General features: G+C 43.4%; 1 pseudogene; it reads right to left on the bottom strand.

Moving 5' to 3' along the window:
• Window positions 1-6,223: 6,223 nt before the first annotated feature.
• Window positions 6,224-15,942, bottom strand: part of LOC129825782 (proline dehydrogenase 1, mitochondrial-like) — a 29,835-nt pseudogene continuing 20,116 nt past the window's right edge.

Below are 15,942 nucleotides of genomic sequence, written 5' to 3'. Positions count from 1 at the left end.
GACTAGGCAATATTCCTAGGTAGACTACACCTGGGATGTGTCCCAAATGAGCCCATTTTCCCTATATAGTGCACTACTTTTAACGAGAGCCCTATGGACTGTCGTCAAAAGAAGTGCACTATATAGATAATAAGCTGCAGTATAGGACGCCTACATACTGTTTAAGTTCTCCCCTGCATACAGTATGTTTTTTTTATATTAAAAAAAATATATTATTTAAGAACACGTTGAATATGCGTAACATAACGGTCTCATTTTTCACCAGCCCCGTGCTTTTTGAGCTGTAGGATGCCAAACTAATAATCCAAACATTCGCTCTGTCTCATTCATTCCTCAGCCCCTGACTGATGGATCGGTGGTGGGGAGAAATCAAGGCCCTGAAATAACTCCTGGCTGGTTGATTTCCTAAGGGCCACACCACCATGGACCACCCGTTGGCCTGCTAATCTGCTGCGTACTGTATCACCGAACAGAGGGTATCATCCTCCATTACAACTCTCACACACACACAGGCTAGCTGTAAGGTGTGTATGTTTGCATGCTTTTATGCTTGTACAAGTACACACACAAGCACACACACAAAAACACACCTTACATCCCCTCATACACACACAACCTCACACTCTATCCCTCCTCTGTCTTTCATCCGGTAGACAGCTTGTTCCTCCTCAACATGCCGATCACTATCAAAGGGAAAACGGGACACATCTCAGAGTACCGAGATGAAAGCAGCTTAATGATGTATAATACATGGCCACCATTCATTGGCTACAACAAAAGGAGGTGGTGGTTTGAAAGATGGAAAAAGGGAGAGATCGAAAGGAATCTGGTCAAGATTGATTCTTCTTCGCTTTTTTGTGACTTTAGAGAAGGGAGAGGAGCTCGGGATTTCATCATGAGTCCCAAATGGAACCCTATTCTACGAGCCATGGTCAAATGCAGTGCACTGTATAGGGAATGGTGCTATTTGAGACACAGCTGTTGAGTTTGTTATTTCTATCAGGACAGCTCTGCCTCTCATCTTCTCGGAAAACCGAATGGAAACCAAATTAGAGAAATAGTCAGCCAGACAACGAGCTGCCATGGAAGAAAATTCAATGAATTATTCCTGAGATGTGTGATGTGAACATCGTGTTCCCTTCTCTTCTAGACCCTCCTGTCTATCCCAGGTACTGATATCTGACACCCTGATATCTGACACACAAACATACACACACACACATACCCACGCACCACAAGTACATGCTCACAAACACACTGAAAAAGAGTGCCACCTTGTGGTGGTCTCCGAAAGAGGCTTCGGTTTAAATGAGAGGTACAATTGTCCCGGGGTCCCTGTTAGAGGACAGAAAATACCAATAGGAGACAGAAATACAATCCACACTTTATTGCCACACAGCAAACAGACAGACACACACAGAAAACAGACACACACAGGAAAGAGACACACACACAGGAAACAGGAAGATGAATTGAATCGGTGAAAGTAATAGTGATAGTGGTTTTCTCTAGCACAAAAGAAACAGTGAATATATATCGCACCAGAGTAATAGCAATGCAAGGCTGTACAATAGGAATGGCAATAGCTAGCTACATGCAGCAGCTGCAATGTAATAGCAATGGGCTAGCACCCAATAGAAATGGCTATAGTAGAATTTGCTATGCTTGCATGCTAATGGTATTGGCTGTGAATAGGCATAACGTAATACAAAGGCTAATAAGTTAGCATACTACAAAAAAAGTAGTGTATGCTAACAGGCTACAGTACCTAGCAGTAGTTATGATATACCGTAAAAGGGGGCTAGCATAGCATAGAATGTAACAGTATACAATTAGCAACTAGCATTGCACACAATATATACAGGACAAGCTAACATGCTAGGCTAGCAAGCCTCAGGTTATGGGCTGTCCTAATTAACATTGTAAAAGGTAACAGTTAGCAGATAGCAAGGCTAATAGATAGCAGGGGCTATGGGGGCAAGGATGATAACATGTAACAGATTAAATAACACCAAATGAACCCTAACCGGCAGTAAATCCATTTACGTGGTCAAAGACTCACTAAGCACCATCAGGAAGCCCAAAGAGCGGCTTGCCCATGTGGGGAGGAGTCCGGTTGGTTAGTTGGTGTGGAAGCCAGGAGTTTATAGAGCTGTGGTCAACCTGGGTTCCTGGAAACTGGGTGGGGGTCTCCAACCCCAGGCTAGGCCACAGATTGGCTGACCAGGTCAGCTGACTCTGTTGTCTGGCAATCTGGTCACTAACCAATAGGTGTTAAGTCAACAAGCTCTCACACTCACTGCAGAATTAGACGTGTATCCACATCTATCAAAACATCAAATTTCAAAGTTGCTCTGAACGTCAAATTTTGAAGTGTTTTTCACATCTTGCATTGACTCTTCCTGCTTAGTATAGATCCATTTCTCCAAACTTCAAATTTCGAAGTTGCTCCAAACGTCAAATTTAGAAGGTTAAGAGTTAATTAAGGCTTTAGATAGGGTTAAAACATGAAGTTTAGGCACTCACTCCAAATGGTTAAGGTAAGTGTTATGGTTTGGGATAGGGTAAAAAAAATAAGTAAAATAACGAGTGTCCACCACTGGGATCAAACACTCAACCTTCTGATTCAGAATCATGGGATTATACAACCTTGCTATGCATAATCATGGGATTATGCAACCTTGCTATGCATAATCATGGGATTATACAACCTTGCTATGCATAATCATGGGATTATGCAACCTTGCTATGCATAATCATGGGATTATTACAACCTTGCTATGCATAATCATGGGATTATGCAACCTTGCTATGCATAATCATGGGATTATACAACCTTGCTATGCATAATCATGGGATTATTACAACCTTGCTATGCATAATCATGGGATTATGCAACCTTGCTATGCATAATCATGGGATTATGCAACCTTGCTATGCAGAATCATGGGATTATGCAACCTTCTGATAAACAAACATGGGATTATGCCCATCTACCACCCCCGTCCACAATGTCCTAGCAAAACCCAAGCCTACTTGATGGTAATAGTGCTCACTATTGCCCGGTTTTGAAGGCATTTTACTGGACGTGGATAGATGTCCAATTTCAATAGATGTCACTCTTTAGCAATCTGCCTGGGGAAGTGGCCTTCTGCAGCAGGACAATAGACATGTTTTTATTTTTCCTTTATTTAACTAGGCAAGTTAGTTAAGAACAAATTCTTATTTTCAATGACGACCTAGGAACAGTGGGTTAACTACCTTGTTCAGGGGCAGAACGACAGAGTTTTTCCTCGACAGCTTGGGGATTCAACCTTGCAACCTTTCGGTTACAAGTCCAACGCTCTAACCACTAGGCTACCTGCCGCACATAGGCTGAGGCCAGAGGTTGGTAGCCTACCTTAGCTGTAAGAAGTCACAAAGTGTGCCTCTAAAAATAAGGTGCTATCTAAAACCTATAAGGGTTATTCGGCTGTCCCTATAGGAGAACTCTTTGAAGAACCCTTGTTGGTTCCAGGTAGAACCCATTTGGTTCAAATTAGAACCATTTTGGGTTCCATGAAGAACCCTTTCCACAGAGGGTGGTTCTACCTGGAACCAAAAAGGGTTTTTACCTGGAACCAAAAAGGGTTCTCCTATGGGGACAGACAAATAACCCTTTTTCTAAGAGCGTCCCAGGTCCCAGGGCCTGAGAGAGGGTTTAACACACACACACACACACACACACACACACACACACACACACACACACACACACACACACACACACACACACAGGAGATCTGGAGTCTATGACGGTCAGAATGACTCATCTTTCACAGTAAAATTGCTGAGAGCAACAGAAGCACTGTGATGTTTTTCTGCTGTACTGCAAACTGAAAATCTTTGCCTGTGTGTGTTTACGCTACCTTGTTGCATGTAGCTATCTAGCTCAAAGGACATTCAAAGTTCTTCCATAGAAAGCCGCTCCTCCTAGGTATAATTCTGTGGTCCTAATTCAGATAATGCATGTCATAACAAGATTCTCAGTGCTTCAAGTCTCCTCCTCAACCCTCTCTCGCTCTCTCCACAACCACAAAATGTCAGTTGCATCTTACTCTATAGACTACACATGTCTGTCCATCACGCATGTAAACAACTGGCTTGTCTGCTCTATCCGCACTGATTGGTGAAGTCATTGAATGAGCTAAATGTAAAAAAACTGATTGATTTCACAAGTTTAAAAAAATAACTGAAAGGAACAATATAAAGCGTTACTTTTTGGGGGGTTTGAACTGGTTCATAACTTTGGTCGGAACAGTGTAACGGAAAAAACACATTCTGTTTAGAAAGGAACGATGGTAAAATCATTTTGGTTCCAACCCTTGGTTTGTACGGTAAGCTACAAGCATTGAATTTATAATAAGCCTCTCTGTAAACTATTACTGAAATAGAAACACAGCAGAATACATCATAAACATATAATCCCCATAGTCTATGAACCTTTTCCCAAATAAATTTTTCTGTTACCAATCATTCTATGCTGTGTGTGCGTGTGTGAGTGTGTGCGCTTGTGCGCTTGTGCGTGCGTGTGCGTGTGCGTGTGCGTGTGTGTGTGTGTGCTTGTGTGTGTGCTTGCATATCAGCACTGACATTGCCATGTCACTGGAGAGTTCATGTAATGTTGCTGAGACAAGAGAAAAGGCACACATTGCTGTCTGATAATCCATTAAATCCTAACCACAAACATAAGGCAAGCAAAACAAACAAACCGTCTGAGGGCTGAGCCGCTCCACCGCCACAGGGGCTCTCGTGAGACGACGCTGCACAGTCAACCTCTTGCATAAGAAACGTTGACGTTCATAAAGTAAATTAGGAACAGCTGAGTTTAGAATGTTCTGACAGTGGATCTGGAGTTGTATTGTTTTCTAATTAGAAGAAGAAAAATAACGTCCTGAAAGTTTAAAAAAGAACACTTGATTCAAATAGTTCATTGGATGATAAAATGGTTGACAAATGTGAGTTGAACTCTACGAACAAAGCACAGCAGGAACTTACATTAGACACAGTGTGTTCCTCTCGTTTCTGTTCTTCTGAACAATTTGCTTATAATGATTAACGTGTCCTCTCCCTCCCCTATTCAGTGTGAGAGCACAATATCATGGGCAATTTAATCATCATCTGCAGAAGGATGGTTGCTGTCACAGAGTCGCAGGTTGGTCATTATTGGGAAGCCTGATTAGTTTCTGAATGAGATATTAATGGACTGTCCGTAATGAAACCATCTCTAACATACAAGTACCATTCACAGTGACCCATACTGGGAGTCTATCTCAAAAGCTCAGCCAACAAAAGAGAATGATGACTTGTGAATTCTCAATAACTTACTCGATGAAACATGCTGAATAAATAAAATAAACTGCTTTCATATTTACAAGGTTGCAGTGCTAAATCGAACATATTCTAAATATCATATTATTTACATGCCAATTGGACAAATTAATAGCACACTGAGTTACAATGATTTGAAGTGCAGAATAGTTTAAAGTAATGCCATTCCTGGACATCAACACAAGCAAACTAGGCTACTGCAGAACAAACCTTCCAGAGCCTTCAGAAATGTACAATGTATTCTACTATCGATTTCAACTAAACTACAAGACAGTTTATTATCTTCTAAACCAGCTCCAACTTTGATATTTAATACAGTACTATAGAGGCACAAGGGTGTAGACAAGTATACATTCTTACTCTAGATGTATGAACACTTTACAATATTACAATACCTGTGAATCATGTAGGAAATCTACAGAAATGCTCCTAAGGAGTTTTATGGAGCCTTGAATCAAGAATCATTATAGAGAAAAATAAACATTGATGGATACTTTACTGCCATTTAAATCAAGCCTGTTATGTTTTTATTATTGCTGTCCTTCTCCAGGATAAATAGAGAGATAAAAAAGCAGCGAGCGGCGGGTGGACTGTGCCAGCCCAACATTTTAGGGAGTCCTTTTGGAATAGTAAAGATGCCTGTATGATGTATGCAGGGCTCTGAGGTTGCTGAGAGGACACAAAGAGGAACGCTTACAGAGAGAAAATTAAAAGGAGTGGGAGAGAGACGAAGAGAGAGACAGAGGGAGGGAGAAAGATAGCTAAGGGGAAGAGGGTGAGATAAACAGTGGAAGAGGCTCAGCCCGAGACGGAGCGAGAGACAGTTAGCTAGCTGTGATTTCATAGTGCAGGCTCAGGTTGAGGACTGTAGAAGACCTGTCCAAAGGCCAGCCTGCGTTTCAGCTCCTTCCACAGCAGCTCTCTCTCCCTCTGGGAACGATTCATGAAGCCTGTTGTCCTCGGCACGACGGAACAGGTATGGGATCACTTCGTTCACAGGCCCATAGCGAGCACACTTATACACAGAGAAACATGCCTGGCCTAGAGGGAGGAGACGGGTAGGATAATAGAGAACAGACACAAAGGTCACAGGGACAGGTTGTAGAGTAACACAAAGCTATACGATACAGTAGTAATAGGGATTTCACTAGCTAGAATAAAAAGAAGAAGGCAACAATAAACATGTCGTGCCCCCTAAATGATGCAGTGCCCCCTTTGGGCCAATTGAGATATTGCATGTAACTTACACATTTCAGTTCAGTACTATAGCTCCCGCCTTGGGCAAATCAGAGTAATTTTGTAGATGCCAGATCTCTATGGCAAGACGCATCATTCACCCAGGTTTCGTCAAAATCGTCACAGTGCTGTCTGAGATATTGTGTGTGACTAACGCATGACAGAACGAACGTACGGACGGAGACAGTGCCAGTCCCCTCTCCGATTTCATCGTGGGGGACAATCAAAGAAATACTGATGAATTAAGAAGTGGAAAGTTATGGCCAAAATGTGCTGTTTCTGTGATGCGTTGGAACAAAAGCCTGCATAACACGTGGAGTTGATCACCCCTGATGTGTTTGATCGACAAACTTGTGTCTGTGAGAAGAATTCCAAAAATGCAATTCAAAATAATAATAAAAATACCCTGTTTGTCATTTTGTGATGTGTTATTGTTCAGAATGAAAACACCACACAGAAATATGTTTAACCCTTTATTATAGCAATGAATAATGCAAGTCTTGGCAATATAGAGTCAGGCCCAACTTAATCCTCATGCGTGTCAATGTACACAAACAAGAAAAGTAAAAATAGGTAAAAAACACTTATAGTTTGAGAAAATCAATATTTTTATAGAAATGTAATGTCCATGTGCAGGTACATGTGAGCAGTCAGTGTAGAGCAGTCAGTGTAGGGAGCCATCCTCCTCAGAGCAGTCAGGGTAGGAAGCCATCCTCCTCAGAGGAGTCAGTGTAGGGAGCCATCCTCCTCAGAGCAGTCAGTGTAGGGAGCCATCCTCCTCAGAGCAGTCAGTGTAGGGAGCCATCCTCCTCAGAGCAGTCAGTGTAGGGAGCCATCCTCCTCAGAGGAGTCAGTGTAGGGAGCCATCCTCCTCAGAGCAGTCAGTGTAGGGAGCCATCCTCCTCAGAGCAGTCAGGGTAGGGAGCCATCCTCCTCAGAGCAGTCAGTGTAGGGAGCCATCCTCCTCAGAGCAGTCAGGGTAGGGAGTCATCCTCCTCATAGCAGTCAGGGTAGGGAGCCATCCTCCTCAGAGCAGTCAGGGTAGGGAGCCATCCTCCTCAGAGCAGTCAGGGTAGGGAGCCATCCTCCTCAGAGCAGTCAGTGTAGGGAGCCATCCTCCTCAGAGCAGTCAGTGTAGGGAGCCATCCTCCTCAGAGCAGTCAGTGTAGGGAGCCATCCTCCTCAGAGCAGTCAGGATAGGGAGCCATCCTCCTCAGAGCAGTCAGTGTAGGGAGCCATCCTCCTCATAGCAGTCAGGGTAGGGAGCCATCCTCCTCAGAGCAGTCAGGGTAGGGAGCCATCCTCCTCAGAGCAGTCAGGGTAGGAAGCCATCCTCCTCAGAGCAGTCAGTGTAGGGAGCCATCCTCCTCATAGCAGTCAGTGTAGGGAGCCATCCTCCTCAGTGCAGTCAGGGTAGGGAGCCATCCTCCTCAGAGCAGTCAGGGTAGGAAGCCATCCTCCTCAGAGCAGTCAGGATAGGGAGCCATCCTCCTCAGAGCAGTCAGTGTAGGGAGCCATCCTCCTCAGAGCAGTCAGGGTAGGGAGCCATCCTCCTCAGAGCAGTCAGTGTAGGGAGCCATCCTCCTCAGAGCAGTCAGGGTAGGGAGCCATCCTCCTCAGAGCAGTCAGGGTAGGGAGCCATCCTCCTCAGAGCAGTCAGTGTAGGGAGCCATCCTCCTCAGAGCAGTCAGGGTAGGGAGCCATCCTCCTCAGAGCAGTCAGTGTAGGGAGCCATCCTCCTCAGAGCAGTCAGGGTAGGGAGCCATCCTCCTCAGAGCAGTCAGTGTAGGGAGCCATCCTCCTCAGAGCAGTCAGTGTAGGGAGCCATCCTCCTCAGAGCAGTCAGTGTAGGGAGCCATCCTCCTCAGTGTGTCTGTGATCTATGCCAAGGCCTTGGCAGTAGACTAGATTATGGAGATTTGCCGCCTGATGGTGTGCTTCACCGTGTCCTCATTGTGTGAAGCCAACTTGACATTGGTGTTTCTGTCAGTCCAATATCATCCAGGACGTAGTCTAGACACCTTGTAGTACACAGAGATGACAGACAATTAAACGATAGTACTGTCCCTGACACGTTGTTACACAGCTGTGACCAAGCTGTGTCTGAAATGTCACCCTTTATCCTATAAGTGCAGTTTTGGTCAGATCGGAGCTATAAGTGCAGTACTGGTGGTCAGATCAGAGCTATAAGTGCAGTACCTTTGGTCAGATCAGAGCTATAAGTGCAGTACTGGTGGTCAGATCAGAGCTATAAGTGCAGTACTGGTGGTCAGATCAGAGCTAGAAGAGCAGTACTGGTGGTCAGATCAGAGCTATAAGTGCAGTACCTTTGGTCAGATCAGAGCTATAAGTGCAGTACTGGTGGTCAGATCAGAGTTATAAGTGCAGTACTGGTGGTCAGATCAGAGCTATAAGTGCAGTACTGGTGGTCAGATCAGAGTTATAAGTGCAGTACTGGTGGTCAGATCAGAGCTATAAGTGCAGTACTGGTGGTCAGATCAGAGTTATAAGTGCAGTACTGGTGGTCAGATCAGAGTTATAAGTGCAGTACTGGTGGTCAGATCAGAGTTATAAGTGCAGTACTGGTGGTCAGATCAGAGCTATAAGTGCAGTACTGGTGGTCAGATCAGAGTTATAAGTGCAGTACTGGTGGTCAGATCAGAGCTATAAGTGCAGTACTGGTGGTCAGATCAGAGATACAGTTTAGTTATTCAACACTAATAAAACTTTTTTTTAACTATAACTATGTGTTAAGTATGTTTAAGTATTCAGTGTCCGTTAGTATGAATAGATTCATCCTTTACCTGTGGTACATACATTTTGGGATCTCAGTCAGGGTCAACAGGGTCCTCGTATCCAATCCCTTCTCCCTGCTATATGTAGGCTCCATGCACAAGCCCTCCCGTCTCGACAACTCAACACCCATGGCCACGTTATTATAGGCCTCCTATGGCAACGTGTGACTACAGGGTCCTCGTATCCAATCCCTTCTCCCTGCTATATGTAGGCTCCATGCACAAGCCCTCCCGTCTCGACAACTCAACATCCATGGCCACGTTACTATAGGCCTCCTATGGCAACGTGTGACTACGGGGTCACTAACCTTGAGGTAACACTGGAAGGAAGGCAACGTGTGACTACGGGGTCACTAACCTTGAGGTAACACTGGAAGGAAGGCAACGTGTGACTACGGGGTCACTAACCTTGAGGTAACACTGGAAGGAAGGCAACGTGTGACTACGGGGTCACTAACCTTAAAATATAACTATTGCTGCAACACAGAGGAACCAGCTTGTAGTCAAACGAACACTGTGATCCTCTGCATGCTGCAACACAGAGGAACCAGCTTGTAGTCAAACGAACACTGTGATCCTCTGCATGCTGCAACACAGAGGAACCAGCTTGTAGTCAGACGAACACTGTGCTCCTCTGCATGCTGCAACACAGAGGAACCAGCTTGTAGTCAGACGAACACTGTGCTCCTCTGCATGCTGCAACACAGAGGAACCAGCTTGTAGTCAGACGAACACTGTGCTCCTCTGCATGCTGCAACACAGAGGAACCAGCTTGTAGTCAACAACGATGAGTTCTACTTCAATACAGACACATAAGCTACATGCTTTTCTCAAGAATCTAAGGAAACATACCTTTTAGGAAGCAGTAGTGTGATAAAATTACATTACATAGCATAGCATAGATAATGGCTGTGTCCATAGCAGGCATTTTGGATATGCGCAAATAGAACGTTTTTTTAGTATATTACATTTAGAAAATGTAGTATGCTTTAAATGGCAGCATGTCATACTCATTTTGACTTTTCATGTACTAAAATTCGCTGCACACTATTGAGGAAGGGAATAATTTGTTTGACAACAGAAGGTAATCAAAGAAGGTAACGCACTGTACCAAAATTAACAATGGCGGGAATCAATGCAATTCTGCATTGAATGGCGCATTCTCAGTAGGATGAGCCTAGTATGTTGATATTAGTTGTTTACTGCATTTGTTTTTACCAAACAGTGCATTCTTAATAATACAGTATGTAGTATGATTAGTACACAGTATGTAGTTTTAGTAAGTAGCAGGCAAGACTGATTTCGGCCAATAACTTGACATAGCCCTTTAACGTGTTTATCTTGGCCAGGTCAACCTCTGCAGCATTCTGTTGATCTGTTTCTCCCCCCCTCCTCAGTGAACTGACTGAGCAGCTGTTCCAGCTGACCTGTCTTAGCAAACACAATATGTTTACCTGTCTCTGGCACAATGAATCACGCTGTCTCAGCAAACACAGGAGACAGGCCCTTCTCAACCATTAAATCTTGCTAAGTCTGGCACTGGAGATAGTGTGTCACACAGCCAGAGAGGACAGGACAGACTTTATCTGAGGCCCACTGAGACACTTTCCAACTGATGCAACTCCTTTCAATCACCCATTATTTTCTAAATTCTGGGATCAACTCGAAAGTGTCAATCTTACCAATTTAATAGTGCAAACAATTGAAAAAGTCAATTGAAACATACCGCAGGGTTTGGCAGTGTTTACAGAATGACTTGAGTATGATACAAATCCATATTGTGTCTGTCTAGGCTTATCTCCTACAGTATTTCCATTGGCTTGCATTGCTTACCTCTAAGTTTGGGACAACGGCTGTTTGAATCCAGCATATCAATGGTTCTGGATGGGCAGAGAGAGAGAGAGAGAGAGAGACGGCCTTTAGCCAGGAAAATATAAAGTATGAAGTGATATTTATTACATTATTGAATACTACAAATCAGTCTATGCAAATCCCTGACTGTCACTCAGAAGCTTATTCCAGTGTCACATATTCCAGTGTCTGCCTGCCAGTGTGTGAGTGTAAACTCTCCTCCCCCTTTGAAGCATAGTCTACTGCAGCTACTGATGTAACAAGCATGATTCAGAAATTAGGAAGAGAATGGATTCACTTTTTCAAAGCTAGTAAATGATACTATAGATATCACATTTCACATTGGATTTATTAACTACAAAATAGGTGTTATTTTATATTAATTCTGGTGCCGCTCTGCACACACAAGCTTGTTAGCCAGGAAGCTAGCTCTGGTTTAGCTCTCAAACGCTTGGTGGCATTATGTGTGATGTAATGGAACTGAGAGTCATGATCAAGGGGCTAGCTCTGGTCCAACATTAGTTAAGCCAACTCTGAAGTTCAAAATCATTCAAAGTTCCTTCATAGAAGCCACTCCTCCGTATGTTTAATTCTGTCAGACTTATTTAATGGGGCGGCAGGTAGCCCAGTGGGTAGAGTGTTGGCCCAGTAACCAAAAGAATGCTAGATCGAATCCCCGAGCTGACAATGTAAAAATCTGTCATTCTGCCTCTGAACAAGCACACTGTTCCTAGGCCAACATTGTAAATTAGAATTTTTTCTTAACTGACTTGCCTAGTTAAAAAAAAAATTTCAATCACATATCACATGTCATAGCAACAAGAGGCCCAGTGCTCTCCTCACCCGCATAATTTCAGTAGCATCTCACAACCTACACTACACTTGTCTGTCTAATGCATGTTCAAAAGTTTGGGGTCACTTAGAAATGTCCTTGTTCTTGAAAGAAAAGCAAATTTTGTTGTCCATTAAAATAGCATCAAATTCATCAGAAATACAGTGTAGACATTGTTAATGTTGTAAATGACTATTGTAGCTGGAAACGGCTGATTTGTTATGGAATATCTACATAGACGTACAGAGGCCCATTATCAGCAACCATCGCTCCTGTGTTCCAATGGCACGTTGTGTTAGCTAATCCAAGTTTATCATTTTAAAAGGCTAATTGATCATTAGAAAACTCTTTTGCAATTATGTTGGCACAGCTGACAACTGTTGTGCTAATTAAAGAAGCAACAAAATGGCCTTCTTTAGACTAGTTGATTAACTGGAGCATCAAGTGAACATGATTGGAGCATCCAAGTGAGCATGATTATATTATGCTACAGTGTATGTTGTATATACCTGTAGAAGATCCAGCTCTAGCCTTCTCTCTGATGCCTCCATGCCCTCCTTCCCCTGCTGTGCCACCAGGAAGCTGAAGAAACACCTCCAGGTTATATTAAATAAACAGTATGTTCCATAAGGTTACGTAAAAGGGTATTTAGCTAAGTATTGTAATAAGTATGGTCTTGAAGTTGTGAGTGAGACTATCATAATCCCAAGAAACTACAAAAAAGTACATGATAATTACTATTATACTGCACAGAGAAAGTACTGTAACTGAACTGTAACTGAATATAAAAGACTCTCTAACCCCACAACCACCCAGTCTTAACCCCACAACCACCCAGTCTTAACCCCACAACCACCCAGTCTTAACCGCACAACCACCCAGTCTTCCTCTCTGTATTGTGTCTTTCTGCAGGCATACCAGATGCTTTGATACACTTGAGGAAGGTCTCCATGTTTTGATCACATTTAGCCTCATCTGCGTAGAAATATGTCTTGGCTCCGGTCACTCCCCCTTGGCGGTCCGCAAACTGTCGGTGAGCCTTGTACTTATTTTCTCTGCGGTCATCGCCTGTGGGGGGGGGGGGGGAACACACCAGCATCCCTCTGTCACGCCCTGGCCTTAGTATTCTTTGTTTTCTTTATGTTTTTTAGTTATGTCAGGGTGTGACATGGGGAATGTATGTGTTTTTGTAGTGTCGAGTGTAGTTGTCTAGTTTTGTCTATGGCTGCCTAGATTGGTTCTCAATTAGAGGCAGCTGTGGTTCATTGTCTCTGATTAAGAGCCATATTTAAGGCAGTCATAGGCATTGGGGTTTTGTGGGTATTGTCTGTGTCTATGTTCTATGTTGCATGTGTGCACTTAGTTCATTTTATATAGCTTCACGGTCGTCTATTTTGTTGTTTCGTTTTTCTTCTTAATAATAAAGAGAAGATGTATTTTTCACAGGCTGCGCCTTGGTCCACTCTCTCACCCTTAGACAGCCGTGACACCCTCCCTATTGCAACCAGTTGCATCATACACTACCGGTCAAAGGTTTTAGAACACCGACTCATTGAAGGGTTCTTCTTCATTGGAATCTCTTCCCTACATTATTCTACAATATAGTAAATAAGTAAAGAAAAACCCTTGAATGAGTAGGTGTTCTAAAACTTTTGACCGGTAGTGTATACAGTGGCTTGCGAAAGTATTCACCACCCTTGGCATTTTTCCTATTTTGTTGCCTTACAACCTGGATATAAATAGATTTTTGGGGGGTTTGTATCATTTGATTTACACAACATGCCTACCACTTAGAAGATGCAAAATATTTGTTCTAATGAAACAAACAAGAAATAAGACCAAAAAAATACGAAACTTGAGCATGCATAACTATTCACCACCCAAAGTCAATACTTTGTAGAGCCACCTTTTGCAGCAATTACAGCTGCAAGTCTCTTGGGGTATGTCTATAAACTTGGCACATCTAGCCACTGTGACTTTTGCCCAACCTTCAAGGCAAAACTTCTCCAGCTCCTTCAAGTTGGATGTGTTTTGCTGGTGTACAGCAATCTTTTTTTAAGAGGTGGATCAGCTTAATATTGCGGAAAGATGGTTGCTTCCATCAATGTAATTGTCTGCATCATTTCCATGGGAGTAAATATATATATATATATATATATATATATATATATATATATCCATATACATACACGTATGCATACATACACATTCCTATATAGGCATACATACTTTAAGAATATACCTTTATTATTCCCCGCAAACCCTTCCCCCCAATTGGAGTAAACTAATAAACACTTAGGCTTCTACCTTCAGTTTATACATCTTATACACATTTTACAGACACAATCTATTTTACAATAGTTATATTTTGTTTGTTTTTAGTCCTTCCTCTATTTCTGATGTCCATCCAGTTTGTTTTCTATTTGTAACTGTGCTATTTCACAAAATTTCTGAACCTATATACATTTTACAGACCCCGTATGTTTTACATTGCTATCCTGCTACAGACCTATATCTATCCTACCCTGCCTTTCTAAGGTCTTCGAAAGCCAAGTCAACAAACAGATTACCGACCATCTCGAATCCCACCATACCTTCTCCGCTATGCAATCTGGTTTCAGAGCTGGTCATGGGTGCACCTCAGCCACGCTCAAGGTCATAAACGATATCTTAACCGCTATCGATAGGAAACAGTACTGTGCAGCCATATTCATTGACTTGGCCAAGGCTTTTGACTCTGTCAATCACCACATCCTCATCGGCAGACGCGACAGCCTTGGTTTCTCTAATGATTGCCTCGCCTGGTTCACCAACTACTTCTCTGATCGAGTTCAGTGTGTCAAATCGGAGGGTCTGTTGTCCGGACCTCTGGCAGTCTCTATGGGGGTGCCACAGGGTTCAATTCTTGGACCGACTCTCTTCTCTGTATACATCAATGATGTCGCTCTTGCTGCTGGTGAGTCTCTGATCCACCTCTACGCAGACGACACTATTCTGTATACTTCTGGCCCTTCTCTTGACACTGTGTTAACAACCCTCCAGGCGAGCTTCAATGCCATACAACTCTCCTTCCGTGGCCTCCAATTGCTCTTAAATACAAGTAAAACTAAATGCATGCTCTTCAACCGATCGCTGCCTGCACCTGCCCGCCTGTCCAGCATCACTACTCTGGACGGCTCTGACTTAGAATATGTGGACAACTACAAATACCTAGGTGTCTGGTTAGACTGTAAACTCTCCTTCCAGACTCACATCAAGCATCTCCAATCCAAAGTTAAATCTAGAATCGGCTTCCTATTCTGCAACAAAGCATCCTTCACTCATGCTGCCAAACATACCCTTGTAAAACTGACCATCCTACCAATCCTCGACTTCGGTGATGTCATTTACAAAATAGCCTCCAAAACCCTACTCAATAAATTGGATGCAGTCTATCACAGTGCCATCCGTTTTGTCACCAAAGCCCCATATACTACCCACCATTGCGACCTGTACGCTCTCGTTGGCTGGCCCTCGCTTCACACTCGTCGCCAAACCCACTGGCTCCAGGTCATCTACAAGACCCTGCTAGGTAAAGTCCCCCCTTATCTCAGCTCGCTGGTCACCATAGCAACGCCCACCCGTAGCACGCGCTCCAGCAGGTATATCTCTCTGGTCACCCCCAAAACCAATTCTTCCTTTGGCCGCCTCTCCTTCCAGTTCTCTGCTGCTGTCACGTTCCTGACCTGTTTTCCTTTGTTATGTATTTGTTTTAGTTGGTCAGGGCGTGAGTTGGGTGAGTTAGTCTAGGTTTTCTATTTCTATGTGGGGTTTTGTGTTCGGCCTGGTATGATTCTCAATTAGAGACAGGTGTGTATC

Source organism: Salvelinus fontinalis, chromosome 28 (genome assembly GCF_029448725.1).
Source record: "Salvelinus fontinalis isolate EN_2023a chromosome 28, ASM2944872v1, whole genome shotgun sequence".
Taxonomy (NCBI): Eukaryota; Metazoa; Chordata; class Actinopteri; order Salmoniformes; family Salmonidae; genus Salvelinus; species Salvelinus fontinalis.
The sequence above is the reverse complement of the archived record's forward strand: the minus strand, read 5'-3'. Positions and strand labels throughout refer to the sequence as shown.